The sequence below is a fragment of the Delphinapterus leucas genome, chromosome 1, assembly GCF_059928025.1.
Source record: "Delphinapterus leucas isolate spDelLeu-1000000601 "Yukka" chromosome 1, BTC_Dleu_Yukka2, whole genome shotgun sequence".
NCBI classification, from domain to species: domain Eukaryota; kingdom Metazoa; phylum Chordata; class Mammalia; order Artiodactyla; family Monodontidae; genus Delphinapterus; species Delphinapterus leucas.
The window spans coordinates 129,079,603-129,095,074 of record NC_143129.1 but is presented as its reverse complement, the minus strand read 5'-3'; positions in this window follow the sequence as shown (position 1 = coordinate 129,095,074).

Sequence of the window (15,472 nt, the reverse complement as noted above, 5' to 3'; positions counted from 1 at the left end):
CACTCTTCAGGCAGGATTTGTTGCCCCAGTTGCTGGGTGAGCAGTCAGCTGACAGCTCCCAGCCTTCAGCTGCTTCAGGGTTTGCCTCAACGGCAGAGAATCATTTCAGCCAAGGCCATGTCCTACCCAAGGCAGCCTACCTCCAGTGATCAATCATGGTGAGGATATGAAGGTCCAGCATTTTGGCCCATAGCAGAACAACTCTGATGGGCGTTGTCTGAGGCTTGTCAGGCCTGCATCAGGGTCCCATTTCTTCCTGTACCTTCCATGGTGTTGATTCTTAATAAATACCCTGGACCCACACTCTGTCTCTCTTGGTGTCTGCTTCCAGAGAGCTCAGCTTACAACCCTTGGTTCAGGGAAATTAATTTGTGATTGATTTGTGCTGTCTGCCATGGCAAGGGTAAGCACACTTTTCTCCAGGCCTTTACCATTGCTGTTAGGGAAGAAAGCTGTTCTTTAAGACTCAAACAACTAGGGCAGAAGAATCAGTAACCTTTGGGGCCTGAGAGTAATATCAAAGGGAATATTGGACTCTTGTGGGGAAAAAAAACCACCAGAAAGATTCAATCATTTATTCATAAAGGATTTATTGATATTAGCTGCATACCAGGTAGAATCCAATAGTGCATATAAACAAAATGTATTTTAATAGATACTGCCTGGAGCCCCTTAAAGGGGCTATGGAAACCTAGAAAACAAAAAGATAACTTTGCTAAGAGAGGTTGGCAAAAAGAAATGACACCTATTTTCCTACCATAGAAAGAGCATGAGAGGATAGGGCTCCTCAGGTGTCGAAGGTGGAATATACACAGTCAGTGAGTCAGAAAACATTGTGTATGCTTGGAGAATGGCAGGTAGTTTAGCCTAATGAAGTGTAGGGTGAGTGAAGCTTGGAAGGGAGATCAGGTAGGGAGGCAGAATATAAGACTAGAGCATCTAGGGCTTCCCTGGTGGCGCAGTGTTTGAGAGTCTGCCTGCTGATGCAGGGGACACAGGTTCATGCCCCAGTCCAGGAAGATCCCACATGTCGCAGAGCGGCTGGGCCCATGAGCCATGGACGCTGAGCCTGCGCGTCCGGAGCCTGTGCTCTGCAACGGGAGAGGCCACAACAGTGAGAGGCCCGCGTACCACAAAAAAAAAAAAAAAAAAAGACTAGAGCATCTGATTATTACCATTGGGGAGGGTCTTTTTTGCCTTGCTTGGGAATTTGGACTTTATCCAGCAGCCAGTGGGAACTTTTGGAAAGGAAACTGTGATTCTGTTATGTGCTTGTTAATGTTTTGGACAAGATGTTAAGCTTTTCTTGTGCTATTCTGGATTCTGATATTGCTGTCCTTTGGATTAGTTTACAGCTCTGAGGGCCCTTTATCCCCCAAAGAGCGTATTTCAGCTGTACCTCATTTAGGAAAGGCATTCCTCAGAACAACTGGAGAAGGAATTCCTGTTTCTCTTTGGGCTTCTCTTAGTCTTGGACCTGAATTTTAATATGCTCGTAGCTACTGCAGCATCCTGGGGTATTAGGCAGGGCAGGAAGAGGGCCTCTGACATGAAGAAGCAGGTCAGGAAATAGGAGAGGGGACCACAAACTAAAGATGAGTATGACTCATCAAAATATGACTCGTGAATCAGATTTCTGAATTAACATCCTTTTTGTTATCTGGGAGCTTTAGGGAAATTGTGTGTAACAGTGTGTATCTGGGCTGGACTAGAGGTCTCTCCCTGGTGTGCCAGCAAGTGGAATTAGGAAACACCCTGCTGAAAGTCCTCCAGCTGCTCTGGGCAGGCTGTCTCCTTAACTGTGATAGGATGCTCTGGGACACAAACAGATGCCACATTCCCCGATTTGTCTGGGTCTCAGGAGCCCCATAAGAAATCCATAAACTCATCCACAATTAGAGTTCATCACGGGTACAGCTGATAGCCCCAGGGAGCGGGTGGGAGTTCAGGACAGTGGGAGGGAGAGGGGATGGCTCATGGAGCAGACTCTCAGGAAGTATTAATGCAGGAGAATCACCAGGATCCTTGGCAGAAACAACTCCTAAGTGTAAGGTGAAGGGTAGACTTAGCAGCAGGGCTAAATGTGCAAAGGAGCAGTCATTCCGGTACAGCAGGGAGTTGTACTTGACACTCTTCTCACAGCACTGATTCCTAGAGGAACATATGCTCCTGGAAGGAAAGGGCTAAGCGGTAAGATTGATAGGATTACTGCACAGGTAATTCTGCCACGAAGCTTCATCAAAAAGAACTGGACTAGAGAAGGAGTAGCTATCATCCCCAGCTAGAGAGACAAATGTAGTCCAGAGACTGGGAGGCAGGGAGTGAAGGAACTCACTAGTGTCCTCAGAGAGAAGATAAGCTTTTAATCCATGATGGAGACTTGACAGTGAAGGGTGAGCGATAACATTAATAGGACACTGTGGCATCAAATGTGAAGAATGAGTGAGGCAGAGGATCTAACAATGCCTCTGTGACTATTTAGGTAGAACATGATATGACAGTTTGGTGAGGGATGCAGGTAAAAGGACTGGGGGAAGAAAAGTGAGAAAAAGATGAATTTGATTTAAGGAAGGTTTTCATATGTTAGAGCATGTTGCTTGATTGTCTGATATAGTATTTGGGTTGGAAAAACACCAGGCAGTTAGGTAACTTGGATTAAGAACTATTAAGAGAGGCGGCAGATAAAGAATTAATATTGGAGATGGTTAAGAGTAGAAGACTGGGGCTTCCCTGGTGGTGCAGTGGTTAAGAATCTGCCTGCCAGTGCAGGGGACACGGGTTCAAGCCCTGACCCGAGAAGATCAGACATGCCGTGGAGCAACTAAGCCCATGCGCCACAACTACTGAGCCTGTGCCCTAGAGCCCACAGGCCACAACTACTGAGCCCACGTGCCACAACTACTGAAGCCTGCGCGCCTAGAGCCCGTGCTCCACAACGAGTGAAGCCACTGCAATGAGAAGCACGCGCACTGCAACGAAGAGTAGCCCCCCGCTCACTGCAACTAGAGAAAGCCTGCGTGCAGCAACGAAGACCCAACACAGCCAAAAATAAATAAATAAACAAATAAATTTATAAAAAAAAAAAGAAGACTGAGTAATGCCATATTTAAGGAACAATCAGAGGCATGTAGAGAATGCATGGCAAAAAATATACCTGCAAAAAGGGGAGATTCAGGAATAATTATTTTGTGGAAGTTTTGGAGATTACAGTTAGCCAGGAGGTATACCATACTGGAAAGAACAGATGATAAGGGTGAGGTCACCACTGTGAGATCAGGTGGTCATGCAGTAAAACAAAAAGAAGGCATGGCCTGTGACACTTTTGACCTGTGATCACACAGCTGGGGAAGTTCCCCCAGGGCACCAGGAGTATCACGTGCGACACTGGGCAGGTATGGGTAGTTTGACAAAACATTTTACGGATTTTATCACGAACCCTCATGGTGGAGAAACTCCTGCTATTCAGGATCTGCAATCCAACCATTTCTAAAGTAGCAGGTTTAAGAAATTTTGTAACAGTTGGGGAACCCAAGTGGCCACTTAGTGAGGATTGTAGTGCCTCAGCAAGAACTGCTTTGATATGGTCATCAATTCTCCAACTACTCAGCACTAATTAGAAGGGTCTGTATGTTGGAACATGCTGCTTTTCCAGGATTGTCCTTTGATTTAGATATATTTCTAGTTGAAGAGAAGAATCAGTTACCTCTCCTTTGTCACCCTTTCCAAACCCTGTCTTGGATAAGCCAAACTCTAGGGGAATACTTAGAAGTTTCACCTCATGCTAGTGCTCTCTCCACACCCTATACCCTACCCCAATACTCCTTTTCTGTGTGTGCTTCAGGAACTTTAGTTGCTTCACAAAAAAATGCCAAAATTGGGTATTGCACTGAAGAATCACATTCTGCCTATCTCCAAAGAAGGGTAGATTTTTAATTTTTTGCTCAGAATTAAGGAAATAAACTAATGCCACATTGTTCTTGTTTTTTCATGCACAGATAAGGAGGAAAACAAGGTTTACTGAAAGAGAACAGGCAAATATTTGTTATTTACAATGTGGAAAACTAAGTTAAACCAGCAGAAGCAATTTTGGCTCTTGTTGCCTCTGAATAATATTCACTTTTCTTGCAAATGATATTTAGCTGAGATCTGGTTTTCAAACTGCGCAAAAGCAGAATTATAATTTATTTCCCTTTTTTATTATGTCTTTGTTTTGAAACACGAGTGAGACATTTGCATCTATTAATAACTAAAAATGTAAATGTTATTATTAGCATAGACTAAGTAAAACTGAAACTCCTATAAAAGATGCTACTTAAGGATGCAAGAGAGCCGCCTGATGAAAATCAATCAAAATAAGTCCAGAAGTGTTTCTTCTACTTGGGCAGAGAATAATGTAATTGGTAAATTGGTAATTACAAAGCCAGAATAGAAGAGAATAGCTACTCTTTAAATAGTTGATTAAGGTTCAATGTGTTTCTCTATAATGTTTTGAAAAAAGTGACTATTTAGTAGGTAAAGGAGAAGACCTCCTGAGATAAACAAATGGAATTAGGTAAAGACGTTTTCTCATTTGTATCCAAGGTAGGGGAAATCTCATCATCCTCATGTTACATGATACATGTTACAAACCAGTTTCATTTAAAAAATGAACTAAACTTACCATTTGCAAAGATTTCATGTTTCAGGTAAGTGTTTTCTTTCCCGAAGATCACTCATTTTTTGTTTTCAGCTCATTAATTGAAGGCACAATGAAATGAATTCTTAGAAATTCTCTGATATAATTTCTTATGGTATTTTAAGGCACAACACTTAGGATTTCCTGATATTTTTTTTCATTCATTCATTTGTTCTACAAATATTTACTGAGCACCCACAATGTTCTAGGCACTATGTTCAGAACTCTAAATAACTCCCCCCACCATTATAATTTTGCTTTATGCAAAGAGTTGAGAGTGAAAACATTTTTCCTCTCATAATCATGCAAGAAGATAACTCCTTTCTATCTCTTTTCATGCTGAAATTTTTTTGGCATAAACATATTTTCACTTTTGACAACAGAAAGTAAGTTTAATTCTCACCGCTGACAAATCTAAAGGCAGCTTTTTAAGTTCTTAAGTTTGATTATCATTTGCTTTGCCTTGCAGGGTGCTCAGCACTACAAGGGAAATCTTCCTTTATTCTCACTGCCCTTTACACTATTCCTATTGCTCTCCTTCCTAGAACCCTTAGCTAAGAACTCTTATCTGGCTAAATACTAGCAAATGACCTTACTGGCAAACATAGAAACAGTGTCTAGTTAAATATGTGTTAACCTGAAATGAATAGACAGATATTTCTCCAGCAAAGATGGGTTTATTTGGGATCAGCAGAGAACTGCAATTCAGAGTCTGCAGCAAGGGTGAGCCACTTGCAAGCCCCTGCAGGGCAAAGGAAGGGGAACTCTTAAAGAGAGGAAAATAAATTGGGAGGGCTGTAGTAAACAAGGAGTTCATGGCTTTTTATTGTCTTAGTCCTTGCCAGGAAAGAAGATGAGTCTTTCTTCTTCCTTTAGGCTCTGCTATTGTCCCAGGGTATAGGAGCTCCCCATTCTGGTCTCCCAACTCTATTTAGTTGAGGTTTCTGTATCCTAATTTTACATATGTTAATTTCTCTAGTCTGTTTAATAGAAATTGACAATAGCCATGGCAGAGATCACCTTAATCGTGGCCTTTATGGGCCACTGGAGACCACCAAATGATTATTTAAGTTTTGTTTAACTGAGGGAAAAACTATATTTAATCACATTTAGATGGCACATCAACCAACCGAACCAATAAACTAACAAAACAATTTTAGGGGGCCTGGAAACCCAACAGAATATGGCATCACAGGTGATGAATGGGAGGGACCTGAGAGGAAGTGGGTTGGAGAAGATAGCAAATCTCTTCTTATAATTAGATTTTGCAGAACAGTAGTAAGTGTTGATAATTCCTTGATACATTTGCAGCTGAGGGAGGCTGAAATTTCATATGAATGGAGGTGTGTGAGGGTGTGCACTTCCAGTGGACTTTGTAGTGAATTCCTGATCTCAGTTTCCTTATATCCATTTTCCTCCCATCCTCCCTCCCTCCGTTTCCTTCTTCCTTCTTCTCATTTACTAATAAAGCCATATTATTCCCACTTTATGAAGATGAAAATCTCTCTGTCAGGCTCTCTCCAGGTCTTAGACAGATATTAATAATCTTATCCTCAAAGATGTCAGAGAGGTGAGTTTAGTGGTTAAAAGCATGAGTATGGAAATCAGATGGACCTAGGTTCAAGTCTTTATTCTATCACTTGCTATCTGTGTGGCCTTTAGCAATTTATCCTCTCTAAATCTCGGTCCCCTCCTCTGTAAAATACAAATAATAATAGTAGTTACTTTAGAGGTTAGTTCTGAGAATTGAAATGATAAAAAGTAGCACTGAACATGTTATAAGACTTAGACAAACGTTTTAAACATCTTTGAATGAAGAGCTATGATACATGGCACATGAGTTCTGTAAAAAGTGCCTTGGAAATGGAGGTCTGGCATAGGTAGAAGGGGCTCTTCTGCCATTTACTGTTAGCAGGGTGCATGACTTATTTATCATTGTATTCCCAATATCAAGCACTAGTTCTAAAACAATAGTGGGCATTCAGTGTTGGTTTAGTAAATGAGTAAATGAATAATCTAGACAGCCAAAAGAAATTTCATCTTCTGTGCCAAATCTGATTAATTCATAGGATTCAGAAAGAATTATTAGGGTAATTAGCTTGGCTGCACCGGTCAGTCTGCCATGTCTGTCTAGCCAGAGCATAGGTGCAGGGAACAGCAGCATGTGTGCTTACTGACGCATTGACCCAGGCCTTGGCCCTTCATCTAGTAAAGAGGAGAAATCAGAAGTTGGAATTAAGGAGATGGTAGTTCCTTCTGTGTTCACTTGCTGTTAATTAGAAGAGACAAGTAATCTTACCACATTCATCTTGGAAGAATTGGCATCAGAGAAAGTCTGTGTTGGTGACAATCTGAAGCCCAATTTTGTAAACCATGAGCACTACTTCACTCATTATTTCTTTTATACTCAGAAAAACAGATGATCCTTCCATTTTAACTCTTCCCATTATTTTTTAGCTTCTATTTCATTTAGATACTGGAGCATCTTGTATCCAATTTGCTATTTGACAGGTTTGCTCCATTAAGCTAGATCAGATTTATCAGTAAAGATTTTAAAAAATAACAACAGGCTCCATCATAAAGACTCAGAGTCACAGTTCTCAGCACGGCATCAGGTATTTGTATTTTTGGAAAGTCCAAAGGTGATTTTGAGGCATAGCTTAGTTGAGAACTATTAGGGTATGAAATGATTTTATTAACTTACATTTGAATTATGGTTTCCTATATTCTTACTTATAGAGCCTTAGTCTCCTCATCTTTAAAATGAGAATAACATTCAAGAGTTACTATGATAATCAGAGATAATACCAACTATTAATCATTAATATTTGTATCCCTAAAGATATGTTGTAAGGAAGATATTCTAAATCTGAAGGGATTTGAGGAATTTGGAAAAATATAATATTATTATCAATATTAATAGTATTTTAAATTTATAAAATGCTACTATTTTACCCAGAATGATTATGGAATTAGGTACTCTAATTAACTTATTTCCCTGGACTAACCAGAAAATAAATTTTGATTTAATTCTCATTGCTGAAAATCTTCCTGTAATCTAATAGTCTATTCTGCTCAAGAAAATCTAGTATGGTGCACATAACTGGATCAATTTTGATAATTCCAATTCCACAGTGTTATCATTCAGAACAAAAAAAATTTTCATTGGATAGCAATGTAAGCATTGCTTATTGAAAGAGACTAGGATGCAGTATTCAGACACTCAGGATCTATCTGGGAGGTTGTTTTGCTACTTTTTGTTTGGTTCTTTGTTTTTAAAATAAACCATTGTTAAATTCATTCCTAGTTTCTTCAGTCATCTTGAGGATATAGTGTTAAGAAATAAATAGTCCTGTGCAATAGTATTTGATATTAGCCTAGAGAACCCCCTCCTTAATTAGGAATTTTTAAATTCTCTCCCCAGTCAAATAAATGAAAACGAAGAGGACTGGTCCTTTGATGTTAGCACTTTGGGTTATAGTCTAGGGAGGATGGGAGTAAGGAAACTGAATTTCCTGCTATTATAAGCCCTGTGCTTTCAACACTACTTGGGGGCTATTATTTATATTCCAAACAGTAAAACGATCACTCTCTTACAGTAATACTTGCCTTACCAAGTTCTCATGGAGATAAAGTGTGTTAACATTTGTGAAAGCAAAGAAAGGCTTGGTCCTTGTCTGTCTTGTTAACCAATCTATCCCCAATGCCTAGAAGAGAACTTGAAATATATGTTGAGTGAATGAATAAATGTTATTCTTCCTTTCCTCATCGTCTGAACCACCCTTGAACTTTTACTGTACCTTTCTAATGGCATTTATCATTTTCAGAGTTGTAGTCTTGTTTGTCATATAATCTCTTGTATTATACAATAAGCTCCTAACAGGGCTCGTGTCTCACACTACTTTGTTCCTCCACAGAATATAGCATAGTATTTGACGTAAGAACTCAATGAATATATGTTGAATGAATGTTTGTTGTAAGCAAATCCAACTACATAAATAGTATATATAATGAATGATCATCATGTTGTTTTCATAAACAGCGTTGACTAATAATAGAAATACTCTATCCCAAACCTTCCAAGTGAATTTAGCAGAAAGAGAATTACTGACAATATCTTATATTTTTCTTCAACATTGTTGGACAACACTGCTCGGTTTTAAAACTCTTAACACATATGATGACGGTTTTAATAATATTTAAAGTCACACAAATATGTAAGACCTATTATAATAGATTTTTTTGAGCACTGAAAGATATTCTAAGTAGCGCAGGTCTTTCTTTTTGTAGAATGCTGCCAGCATTAGGCTTAATGGGAAAGAAGGGGAAATTGAGTTGATTCATTATTTTTAGCCTCCCTTAGATGATTGTTATTCATTATTTGCTAGGTTACCTGGGGGTATACTTCATCAACTGTGATGCATTTAGCATGCAGCTGCTTTGTGTCTCCTGAGATCCAGGCTTTCTCAGCCTACCACTCCTCCTGAAATCTCCCCACTGCCTCCCAAAGAAGTAGTGTGTCTATATTTTGTTTTTATTGATAGCCACACAATTCACATTCCACTTCTTTCCCTAAAATTTTTTCATTATGTGATTGTATCTGCTGGCTTAGCCCTTTCATGCCAGCCATTTATTTTGCCCCCAAGCATCTGGCCTTTAAAAAAATAATGCATCTTGCTGGCTTATTGAATAAGAGATATATGGCTGTGCTTATAGTCAGGAGTGACTGTGCTTACATACCAAGTCTTACCAAAGTACTTCAGTTTCCTCAATACTGTGTTAATTCTCATAATGACCTGCCAAATTTCCTAGTCATTATGTGATTATTTTTCTTACATTGCATTAAAAAATAAGTTAGGCTTGATATTGGTTCTAAGACTAAAGACTTTGATACCCCCCAAAATACTGTAATACACTACTGAGGCCATCAATTTTCATATGCAAAGTTATTTTGTACAGTGATGAAGTGATAATACTTATAAACAAAGCAAAAATGATACATGTAAAATATCTCATTTTTAGGAAGATTTGAGCCTGTCTCATATCATATTTTCATCCATAAACTGAAGGTTAATGGCTTAGAAAGAATTCTACTAAAATGTGAGTTCATTATTTGTAAGACAATTATAAAGAGAAAAAGGCAATTATATTTAGCTAACCTAAATATAATTTAAATTCAGGCAATGAGTAGAAAAGGTGTAATGTTTGATACTTATCAGTGTATATTTTTAAATGTTATTTTAGCTGGGTATTAGAGATACATTTTCAGATTATTAAAAATCTAGATAAAAGTTCTATAGAATTAATAACTTTGATATTGTAAAAACTTGGACGATAAATTGTTCATCTAAAATGGTAGCATATCTAGGGATCAGTACCAGGCTAAATAGCTATAACATAGGGAGAAATAGATAGGCAAACATTTAAGAAATTTTTTAAAAGAGCTGGACATCAGAGTGAGAGCACTAAACGTTAATTAGCTATTAGTAGGATGTGATACTCCAATTAGTACTTTCAGTGTCCTAATAACAGCATATTATAGCATTTATCACAATGTATAGTGAAGATTTATGTGCCCATCTTCTCGATTAAAGTGTGAGCTCATCCTGTGGATTGGACTGTAATATCCATTATTGTATCTGTAGCACCTAACCAAGTGCCTGGCACAGGGCAGGTTTTCATTAATTTTTTAAATTAATTATATATTAATAACCTAACTAATTTAATAAATAGAATAGTAACTAAAATATAATAAAATTAATTTATAGTAGTATTAAGAGGGAAGTAAAATTAAGAACTGAAAAATAACCTATGTACTATAGTTAACATTTGACAGAATCTTTTAAATTATTGCTTCAGTTTTAGAATACAATTTATAAGAAAAATATTGAGAACCTTGATAGGTTAGAAAGAAAACAACATAACTATTTGGAGACATGTGAAGCTTATATTCACACCTGATCAACTCCTCTAAAAAATTCAGCAAATTCCCACTGAATTTTGCTATAGGGATTTGTAAGAGGGCAAGGCTCTTAATCCCAAAGTTTCAAATCCCAAGGTCTATTTAGTTGTTCTTAATGTTAATTTTTAAGTAGATATTAAAATAATGATACTACTTTCTACATCAGTTAGGATCAGGTTAGGCTGCCAGTAACCAAGACCTGATCTCCCACCACCCTCCCGGGTGACAAAAGTGGCTTAAATAAGATAGACATATATTTTTCTCTCATGTAAACTTATCTACAATAAGTCCAAAGCTTAGCTCCATTTTCAAGAGATCTAAGTTCTTTCTCTCTTGCTGTTTTACCATTTTTAACTTATTGACTATGATTTAAAGTGCCTGATCAAATCAGTGATTACATTTATACTCCAGCAAATAAGAAGAAAAAAACCAAGAAGGGCCTATTCTTTCCTTCAAGGAGACTTACTGGAATTTACACACAGATTTCTGTGTATCTCATTGGCTGGGTTCTCTATCTGTTAATGAGGGAGAAGCTCAGCTACATATGGAAAGGCAAGTAGCAGTTCCTGTGACATGGTTAAAAAAAAACAAAATACATGCCCATGGTAAAAAAAAATACAAATAAACAGCGTAGAAGGGTACAGGTGCAAAGTTGAAATTTCCCTCTCACTTTCATGTATTCTGTCATTGTAGTCTGCTTAAACTTTTTTGAATACCCTCTTTTGAATACCCTCCTCATTATTATCCTCATTTTTTTAAAGAAGAAAAGAACAAACCTATATTTTATAGTTTTGCTTTCAGCCAGAGTACAGATATGTGAATTAGGCTACACCAATTGAAAGCATCTGTGTGACGCTTTGATTTGGAACTGAGTTATGTGGGGAAAGAGGTAGGGTTCGGGACACTCCTTAGCTGGAGCAGATTGTGACAAGAGGCTTCTTGATTCTGGAAACAATAGATGTGGTGGCAACTTCCTGATTCAGCGCTCCCTGACTTTGGCACTGCAAATACATGTCAGTGTTTTTTACGTGTGATTCTGGTAGCGTGGTTCTGAAACTGGTAGCCCATGGGCAGCTTTTTGATTCTGTAGCTCCTTGATTGTGGCAGAGGTAGCAGCTCCATTAGTTGGTTAGTACAGTGGTGTGTGTCTCAGAGTCTTTTATGGATCCTCAGCCTAAGAACTCTGTTTTCAGCTTCTGCAGAAATACTTTCAGCTTAAGAAACTAAACATTCCTATAGAATTGAAGCTCGCTAGGCAGACCTTCCTGACCAGAATCTCTTCTAACTTATATACAACCCACTTCTTCCCATACCAAGATAATCACTATCCTGAATTTGGTGTTTATTATTCCCATGCATTTACATTTTAACCTATGTGTATCTCCTTAAATATATAGTACATATATAATATTGTTTTATGTGAATTTACTTATATATGAATGACATTATTCTTCAAGTATTCCTCTATAGCTTTAACCACCTCACATTATATTTATGAGATTCATCTATGTTGATTCATGCAACTTTGGTTCATTCATTTTCACTATTGCATAGTATTATATTTATCTGTCTTCTGTTAACGTAAAAATTAGTTTTTGCTGTTATAAATAATCCTGTTAAGAACTCACCTTTTTTTAAAAAAAATCTATAATCTATGTCCCCTTTTGTGCACAAGCACAAGCTTATTTAGGGTGTAAACCTAGGGATAGACTTACTGGGTTACGGTGTTTACATCTTCAACTTTATTAGTTTTACTGTCACATTTTTCTTCAAGATGGTTGTATGGATTTACATTTCTATCAACAGTGTATAAGTGTTTGCTTTTATCCACACCTATGTCAACACTTAACATTGTCAGAGTTCTTAATTTTTTCCAATATGATAGGTGTGAAAAATATTTTATTTTATGTTTAATTGACATTTTCCTATCACTGAGATAAATCATCTTTTAATAGGCTTATTGGCCATTTGAGATAAGTGCTTGGTAAATTACCCACTTTTATTCTTTTCCCATTTTTTATTGGGTTGATATGTAGGAGTTTTCTTTTTATTATTATTCTGGATAATAATCCTTTCTTAGTTAAATGTGTTGCAAATATATTTTTCCAAGTCTGAGATTTGCCTTCTCATTTGTTTTTTTTTTGTTTTGTTTTGTTTTGTTTTTTGCGGTACACGGGCCTTTCATTGTTGTGGCTTCTCCCGTTGTGGAGCACAGGCTCCGGACGCGCGGGCTCAGCGGCCATGGCTCATGGGCCCAGCCGCTCCGCGGCATGTGGGATCTTCCCAGAACGGGACACGAACCTGTGTCCCCTGCATCGGCAGGAGGATTCTCAACCACTGCGCCACCAGGAAAGCCCGCCTTTTCATTTTAAAATGATAATGTTATTGAATTTGCCGATATCTTTTTTACGGTTTTACGTCTTATTTTAAAAATGTTTCTCTGTCGAAGTCACAAAAATACCCCCCATATTACCCTGTGAAAGTTTTATAATTTTGCCTCTCACATTAAAGTGGTATATCAGTTGGTATAATCAGGGAAACAGAACCACTACAAATGACGTAGAATAAGGAATTTCTTTAGGGACTTTCCCTTCTGTTACTGTGAAATTTGGTAAAACAGTCTTGTTTCTGCTGTTTCTTTTGCATCTGGTGCTGAGTGTAAAGTCATAGGGCAGACAGTAAGGAAGGAATGATAGATGTGAAATGCTGAGAGAAGACAAAACTGGAACTGTGTGAAACAAGCTGGAACTCACCTTTGTTTCTCACTGGGCAACATTGGCCTCTCCCATTTTCCAAGCCACCAACCTTGTAACTGAGGATGACCTGCAGGATGTGCCAGCTGCCACTCTTGTCATGGAGCTACAATGGCACCTGACCCAGCATGTGGGAAAAGTAAAGGAAGATATCACATTGGAACTCAAGGAACTATGAAACTCAGCTACTCTTCTATGCCAACAAATTCAGACAGCAGATTGCAAAAGTGTGCATGAGCTGCAAGAGACCCTGACCAACATTAACCTTCAGAGAGTAAGCATGGCTTCTGTTATCTTCCTCTTTTCAAATCTCAAGCAAATTTCTCTGGTCGGTAAACCTAACCACCAAAGACCTATAGAGAAAGGAATTCTAGGAAACATAGTTCAGTTTAGCCAAGTTGACTCTTTACAAGATCATACACATAATTTATTTTGTGTATTCTATGGAGTAGTAATTAAAATCTATTTTGTTCCATATGGATAATTCTAGCCCCATTTATCGAATACTCCATTCTATCCTCCTCTGATTTGCAATGCCACTTTTGTATCACATTACATTTCATTATATATTTTGTTTTGGAATATTTATTTTGTTCCATTGCTATTTGTTGATTTCTGTGTTACTGCCTTACAGTTTTAATTAGTATGACTTTATTATAAGCCTTGATATCAATGGTAAAATACGTCCCACAATCTTATTTCGTTTTCATTAGGAATATTTTGCTTCATCTGACTCTTTGCTCTTATATGAAATTTTAGAATCACTTGGCATTTTCACTGCAATTGTTTTAAGTTTATATTTTAATTTGACATCTTCATGATATTGAGCCATTTGATATATAAACATGATGTAGCTCTAAGAATATTTAGTCTTTCTTTAATACTTTCAGTAAAGTTTTATAATTTCTTAAGATCATGCATATATTTATTCCTAAATACTTTTTAATGCTGTCATTATTGAAATAGTATCTTTAAAATTATATTTTTAAAATATTTATTCATGATCTGTAGAAATACAATTGATTTTTTTTTATATTAATCTCACATCTAGAAATTTTTCTGAACTTTTTTTTTTTTTTTTTTTTGCGGTACGCGGGCTTCTCACCACCGTGGCCTCTCCCGTTGCAGAGCACAGGCTCTGCACGCACAGGCTCAGCGGCCATGGCTCACGGGCCCAGCCGCTCCGCGGCATGTGGGATCTTCCCGGACCGGGGCACGAACCCGCGTCCCCTGCATCGGCAGGTGGACTCTCAACCACTGCACCACCAGGGAAACCCCTGAACTTTTTATTAATTGTATAGATTTTCTTGGGTTTTCTATATATACAACTAATATGTCTGCAAAAATGTCTGTCTTTGTTCTTCTTTAAAGTATTATTCTTATAATAAAAATAAATTAGAATAAATATATTTATATTATATATGTTACATATAATATACAAATATAAATAAATATTATTCTTATAGTTCTACATACTCCAGACCTCAGGCATAATTTTAAATAAAAGTTTTTTGATGTTTACATCAAAGTTTGACAAGAACTGGCTTTGTATTTATACCAGACTCACCTATTGTCACCATTGAAAAATCCTATTTGTAGTCTATTTGCATAGTTACTTAATTTTTTTAAAAGACTGATATCTTAATGCAATACAACTACAATATTTTGCTTGTGAAAGACAATTTTTAAAATCACAAATATTTATACTTTGCATAGTTGTCATTTTTGCAGCTATAAAGCTTTACATTTACAAAATATATTTTCTCTCATAATAAATATAATTTTTGATGGATATTTATCACATATGTCTCTGAGATAAACATTATACAAGTAATTTACAATAGAGTTTATTTCTGCTACACCTACTGAAAGTATTACATAGATATGGAAATCAGTAATGTTTTGCTAGTTTGCAAATGTTACATTATTTGCTACTAGAAATACTACATATTTTATAAAAAGCTATATGTTGCTTGAAATTTGGACTTGTTAAATTGTTCATGGTTCACACAGTTATTCCTTTTAAGTTTTAAGCATAGCTTTGAAAATGTGGCATGCTGACCCTCTTTGTATCTAGAGATG